The 6,305-nt window shown below is 55.3% G+C and overlaps 1 long non-coding RNA gene across 1 annotated transcript; it reads right to left on the reverse strand.

The window, feature by feature from the left end:
* Positions 1 to 442: 442 nt before the first annotated feature.
* On the reverse strand, positions 443 to 1,566 carry LOC118601670. Its single transcript, XR_004950494.1, has 2 exons — positions 1,356 to 1,566; positions 443 to 962 (listed from the first exon to the last, which is right to left on the reverse strand). It is a non-coding gene; the product is annotated as an uncharacterized LOC118601670 (long non-coding RNA).
* Between the last annotated feature and the right edge of the window lie 4,739 nt (positions 1,567 to 6,305).

The raw sequence follows: 6,305 nt of genomic DNA on the forward strand, positions 1-6,305 counted from the left end.
GGTCATGTTCACAGCTCTCTGAAAACGAGACTGCTTTCCCTCCTGCTTTCCCTCCAGGAGAAGTGCTTTCGTGTCCAGCCCAGAGTAACCCCCAGAAGGCGAGCAGCGAATCCAGCAATGCCCCCCCCCCCCCCCCCCCGCCTCCCCGGCCAGCCCCGCCCCGCCCCGCCCCGCCCCGCTCCGCCCCGCTCACCCAGGCAACGGCAGGGGCCGCCCCTGGAACTCCTCCAGACATTGTGGTTCACTGCCCCCTCGAGGGTGTCCTGAGTATAGCAAGCACACGGAACACGAGCAGTGCACCCCGTAATGGGAAGAAAACGCCTGTCTGGCATCCCCAAGACTTCTTAAAGAGAGGAAAATATTAACCCAGAACATAATAACTCCTCTCTCTTTTCAGTCAAGACCTAGACAGACCGTGTTGATATTGAGTTAACAAATTCCGTAGGCTAATACCTTCCGCGTGAACTGAGAGGGTTCTTGAATTAATGGATGAACCCCTCCTTGGCACATTAGAGGACGGAAGGAAGGTGATGGCCTTCAATATTTATTTTTGATTTGGAAAATCCAAAGCAAGAAGGCTTTGAAGAAGTCAAGATCTGATTATAATTCTAGGCTTGGTGCCAACGGGATAAATTGCCTGGTGACTTTTTGCAGAGTTATCGACTCTGTTTGCCTCTGACGCCAATGGCCCAGCATGGTACAAAGCCTCAGAAAATGCTCAGAAAAGGGTGTCATTCCTATATGGCTGACCAAATGAAGAGCACTGGGGCTTCAGGACTGCCCCCTGCTGTCATGACCCGGTCACTTCAGTGGGCTGCTGGAGCCTCAGTCCACTCGCAAACCAGTAAGCGGCTTCACCCACGAGGAGTCTTCAGTCTCTATGGTTTACAAGCTGTCTGGCCTCCATGATTTAGTGCTTTGGGCTGGTGTGTTTACGGGCTCCTTGCCCTAGACAAAATTTTCTAAATAAATAAACATACAGATAAATTTTAAAAAGCCTCAAACACACACACACACACACACACACACACACACACACACGCACGCACGCACATGGACAAAGTGCGTGCCCCAAGCGAGCTAAACTTTCTTCATTCAAGTTTTAGATTCCCAGCGTTTTCACCCTGGCCAGGCCGGGTGTCACTGGAAGGGGCTGGAAACAGGCCTGCGGTGGTTCCCAAGAACAGGGAAAGATGGTCACAGCCAGCACACTTTGGGGGAGTTGGGGAGCAGCCGAGAAAGCGCACACGGCCCAGCTAACTGCGTTCCAGCTAACGGCTCGCCGTGGGGAATCCCGCCTCTGCCTCCGCCAGAGCCTGGGCAGGAGAGACGTCGGGGCAGGAGAGGGAGCTTACGGCCAGGGACGCGCAGAGATGACCGCGAAGAGGCAGCCGAGGCCTAACAGGTGGAGACGGCAACCCCAAGGGCCCCGCAACGGAGCCGGAGCCAGAGCCGGAGCCGGAGCGACAGCCTCCGGAGCCGCGTGTCCTCCCCGCTTCCATCGGCCGGCCGAGGGGCGACAGGAGGCAGCTTCCTGCACGGCCGATGACCTCATCCAAGAGCGGCCCTTCCCAGCTGACCCCGGAGTCACCGAGTCCGCTCCCGGAAAGTCCAGTCGTAAGATGACACAGCTGGCCGCCGAGGAGCGAGCTGCCCAAAACCGCAGGGGGAAAATATCCAAGAACCGAATCCCGGTGACCCCACCCTGTCTGCACTTACTCAGAGCTCGCTGGCCCGCGGCCAGTCAGCCTGCAGTCTGTCCAAACGCAAGTTTCAATTGAAAATGGAAACAAGTCAAGCCAAGACAAACCCAGGGCCCGAGGTGGCGGTAGCCCTGCCGTGGCACTTGGTCACACGGGGGGCGAAGGTCGCATACAGCGCTTCCAGGCGCCACTCGAGTGCCTGTCACATGGAAGCTCACTGACCACACAGCCGCTCTGTGACGCGCTTACTCCCAAGGGCCTCGTTTTAGGGGTGGGGAAACTGAGGCACCAGGAAGTGAGGTGGCTTGCCTAAACGCTCACAGTAGGGGGTGGGCCAGGCTTGCGCCCGTGGGTCTGGCCCCAGACCGGCCTCCCTGGTCCAGCCCGTCCCCTACCCAGCTGTGGGCCAGTGGGGACTTGGTTCTCAGACAGCGTGCTTGGTTGTGGTTGACACTCTCTCTGTGGTCAGACCGCGTTTACAACGTCCAGGGTCCTAAAGACGTGAGGTGGCATTGTGAGAACCACATTTGTCCCCTTGCTTCGGGCTCACTTCTAAGGGACAAGCTCCCACCCCTCCCGCCCATGCCAGTCCTGGACACAGGGCCTCGCGCAGCCGCACAGGTCAGGGGGCTCTCCGGGGAGGTCAGCACGCAGCAGGGGCGTGTGGAGGTTTCCTGGCGTGGCGCCTGCTGGGAGAACTTGACTTCTCTGAGCCTTTGTTCCTCCTCGGGAAGATGGCCATCATGAGGCTGGGCGTCCGTACCAGGAGGAATTTTTAAAAGACTGATTTAAAAACTATAATAACAAATAATTGCTATCCCTGTGGAAGTTACTAGCGTCCTACAAAGAGAGAATATCTATCTACCTATCATCTCTCAATCATCTATCAAGCATGTATCATTATCTATATCATCTACCCACCTATCACGTACCTATTACCTATCTATCATCTAGCTACCTACGTGCATACACGTCTCAGACATTCTAGCTGCTCTGTGCGATTTTCATTATGCGCTCGCAACAGTACCTGGGTTAGAATCCAGTTTCTCAAAATAGCTGTGTGACCTTGAATATGTCACTTAACATCTCTGTGCCTCATTTTTTTTTTTTTATTGAATCTGTAAAATGAGAAGCGTCAGAGTACTTATCGAATTGGAAGGTTGTCAGGGTGACATTCGGAAACCTACATAAAAGCTTGGACTGACAGCCTGGAGCTCGTTAGCTCTCAGTAAATGGAAGAAACTGACTTTGCCGTGCCCGAAAAGAGAAAACAAAGTGATCCCAAGAGCTTTTAAAGCAGTGCCTTTAGGAGAGCGCCGGCCTGTGCCGGCTGACCTGAGCTAATTTTTACAATTTTCTAGGAGGGAGATAAGGTCCAGAGAACAACTGGATTTGGCTACAAGAGAAGAAAGACCCAACCTCTGCAGAGCCATTAAGTCCCACATGGAGCACGGAAAGGGGCCTGGGGAGGAGGGGGCCAGGATCAGGGAGCCACTGGCCAGCCCATGTGACCTGACACAGGTCCCCAGGAGGCTACGAGATGTCCCTCTGTGTGACTCACAGCCACTGCCCCACGCAGGACAAGGAGGCCTAAGTCTGGAACATTTCTGGAAAAACATGCAGAATTCTCAACCTCTTTAGCTCCTTGAGGATTAGGGCGTGTTGGAACACCTGGCTTCCCCCACAGCACAGGGCATGTGTCCGGCGCTCAGCACAGTAAATGCCACACAGGGGTGCCTTGTGTGGGGCCCTGGGTTGGGGCTGCTCTGTAGGTTGGCTCGGGGTTTGTAGGGAGGGAGCATTGGAGAAAGTGTCACCTGTTTTGGTGTTAGAAGGTAACAGAAGGCAGAGTCCAGCTGCCCTAAAGCGTGGGCCAGGAGGTCCTCAGGGAAAGTAGAGTGGGCCTCTCCTCTCGGGGACCCACCTGGGTAGTCGGTGCTCATGAAGTTTGCTGAGCCTCTTCGCAAAGGTCGTCCAGCTCAGACCCAGAGACCAGCGGGCGGGGCAGGAGTGTCAGACGCGGTGAAAACTGAGTGTCACGCGGAGCCGAGCGGGAAGCCGTGCCTGGCTGCTCGCGGGCTGTGAACCTTCAGACGACCTCCTCGCTTCCCACTGCAAAGTGGGACGAGGTTCCTGAGCAGCTTCTCCTCGGCTCGTTCTCTCCTCTGAAGAGCGCAGGTGTCAGAAACTCAGGCGGACGATGGTTTGAGAGAGAAGCGAGTGAAGACCTACGGAGGCCTAGCAAAGCCCGCAACGTCCCAGCACTGGGAGGAGAGACGGTGAAGCTCAGCGGGTTTCGATTACTCTGCACAAGGCATTGCCTGGGAAGCTTCCCGCCTTCATTTTGGGGGCTGGAGTCATGAAGCAGCACACTCTGAGTGGCTTCCTACAGCAGTGTATTCGTTCACGCCTGTGGAGGCCACCAGTCTGCAGCCAAGGTATCGGCAGGGCTGGTTCCTTCTGAGATCCCTTGTAGAGTTCTTCCCCGGCTCTTCCAGCTTCTGGAGTGACAGCAGTCCTCGGCCGTCCTCGGGCATCCTCGGCCGTCCTCGGCAGTCCTCGGCAGTCCTCGGGCATCCTCGGCAGTCCTCGGCTCTCCTCGGGCATCCTCGGCACTCTTCGGCAGTCCTCCCGAGGACCGCCTCCCTGCCGTCCCTGCCTCGTCATCCACGGCTTTCTCCCCGGGTGTCTCTCTGTCTTCCCATGGCCACCTGCCCTCCATGTCTCCGGGTCCCTTCTCCTCTGCTTTATAAGGACCATTCTCCTCCAGTGTGCTGTCATCTCGACTAGCCACTCCCAAACAACCCTGCATCCAAAACAGCTCCCGTGCTGAGGTCCCGGGGATTAGGGCTGCGAGGTATCGTTTTGAAAGATGCAATTAAACCCATAACACCTACTAAAAACAACAACAACAACAACAACAACAACAACAACAACAGATTCCTGGTTCTCACCCACAGAGAATCTGAGTCTTTAACAAGGCTCCACCCAAGTGGTTCTGATGCAAGAGGCCCAAGGGCCACACTCGAGAAAGCCTCACCTGGCAGGTGGAGGTACACAGGCGACATGGGGCACGTCTCTCCATTCCCCATGTGATGCTCCTCCTGCAGCTACTGAGGAGACACCTTCTGGAATTCGAGGCAAGAGTGAACCTACAACAATACTTTTTTTATTATTATTATTTATGCCTACAGGGCCTGGTCTTCCTAGGTGGTCTCCCATCCAAGTACTAACCAGGCTCGGCCCTGCTTAGCTTCCGAGATCAGACATCAGATGTGACATGGGGCTGCTGGCAACGGCAACGTGCTCTCCAGAGCACGGTGGCTCGTGCTCCAGAAGGTGGAGGAACAGCTCTTCACGTGGAGGAGGAAATGGGAAATGCAGTCGGAAATGAGAGCAGTCTGCTTCCTCCACTCAAGTGGAGAGAGACGTCCGCTCAGGGGCCATGACGTCAAACTGGCCACGGGTTTACGATGGATTCTTTGACTCCTAGTTAAGGAGAAATAAGGTTCTTTAAAGACTGAAGCAACTCAAAAGTCACTTTTTTCCAGATATATTTACTTTTTTTTTTTTTTTTTTAGGAACAATCACGGGGTGTGAGTGCTGTGATTCTAGCCATTCTCTGCCGCGTCACCCCCAAGGGTTAAACCTAGGAGCGTCCGGCCACCACCCCCACTCCACCACGATGGGAAAACGCCAAGAAGGGGGCCTTCACCTTGAGCCCTGCTCTGCATCCCCCACGGCTTTCGTCATCATAACTGGAGTTCTCAGCACACTTTTTAAGAAACCGCTGGGGCTCTGGCTTCGCCCTCGGATTGCAGCTAGCTGTCGGGGCCGAGTCAACAGTGCAGGTGTGTACGGGAGCCGGACCTCACGGCGTTTGCTGGGCGCATGGGCAGCACGCTCAGGCCAGAAGCGAAAGGAACCTATTCTGAAAACGACAAATCACTTGGAGCAAAGATGGGCTCAGGTGAGCCGTGGCCCAGGGAGGCAGGGACCCTCCACAGGGTGGAGGCTTGGGGTGGGTGCGCTCCAAGTGGGAGAGGGGCAAGACGCGGCTTCGGTGGATATCAGTGGAGATGATGAACAGGCGAGGGGCAGGTGCCCGATGAATTCCTTTCCTCTACAGAGACAGGAACGGAATGCTCGTTCTTTAAATAGTATTGCTCAAATATCTGAATAGCTACTCCAATAAAGATTACGCTGAGGCTGGGGAAAAATACAGGCATTTGGTGACACACTGCACGGAGGCCGCGCGGCTCTCTCGTGTCGCCAGAGTGTACGTTGGCGCGACCCCTTCAGAGAGAGGGCCACTGGGCGATAGTTAACACCCTTCACACGTCCATGTGCTGTCTGACTCGTGCTACAGAGACACTTTGACATGACACGTTTACAGGGCGATTTGCTGTAGCTTTGTTGGCGATGGCCAACAACCGGAAACCAACCCGGAAGTCCATCGAGAGAGGACTGGGTACCCAAAGCACGGGGTATCCAAACGCCGAAGTCTTGTGCAGCTGTGACAAGGACTGAGGAAGCTCTCTGCACTGACGGGACGAAGTTCCCGAGCGTTTGCTAAGTGACTGAAAAACAAGGTGCAGAACG

This window comes from Rousettus aegyptiacus, unplaced genomic scaffold (assembly GCF_014176215.1).
Source record: "Rousettus aegyptiacus isolate mRouAeg1 unplaced genomic scaffold, mRouAeg1.p scaffold_m13_p_4, whole genome shotgun sequence".
Taxonomy (NCBI): domain Eukaryota; kingdom Metazoa; phylum Chordata; class Mammalia; order Chiroptera; family Pteropodidae; genus Rousettus; species Rousettus aegyptiacus.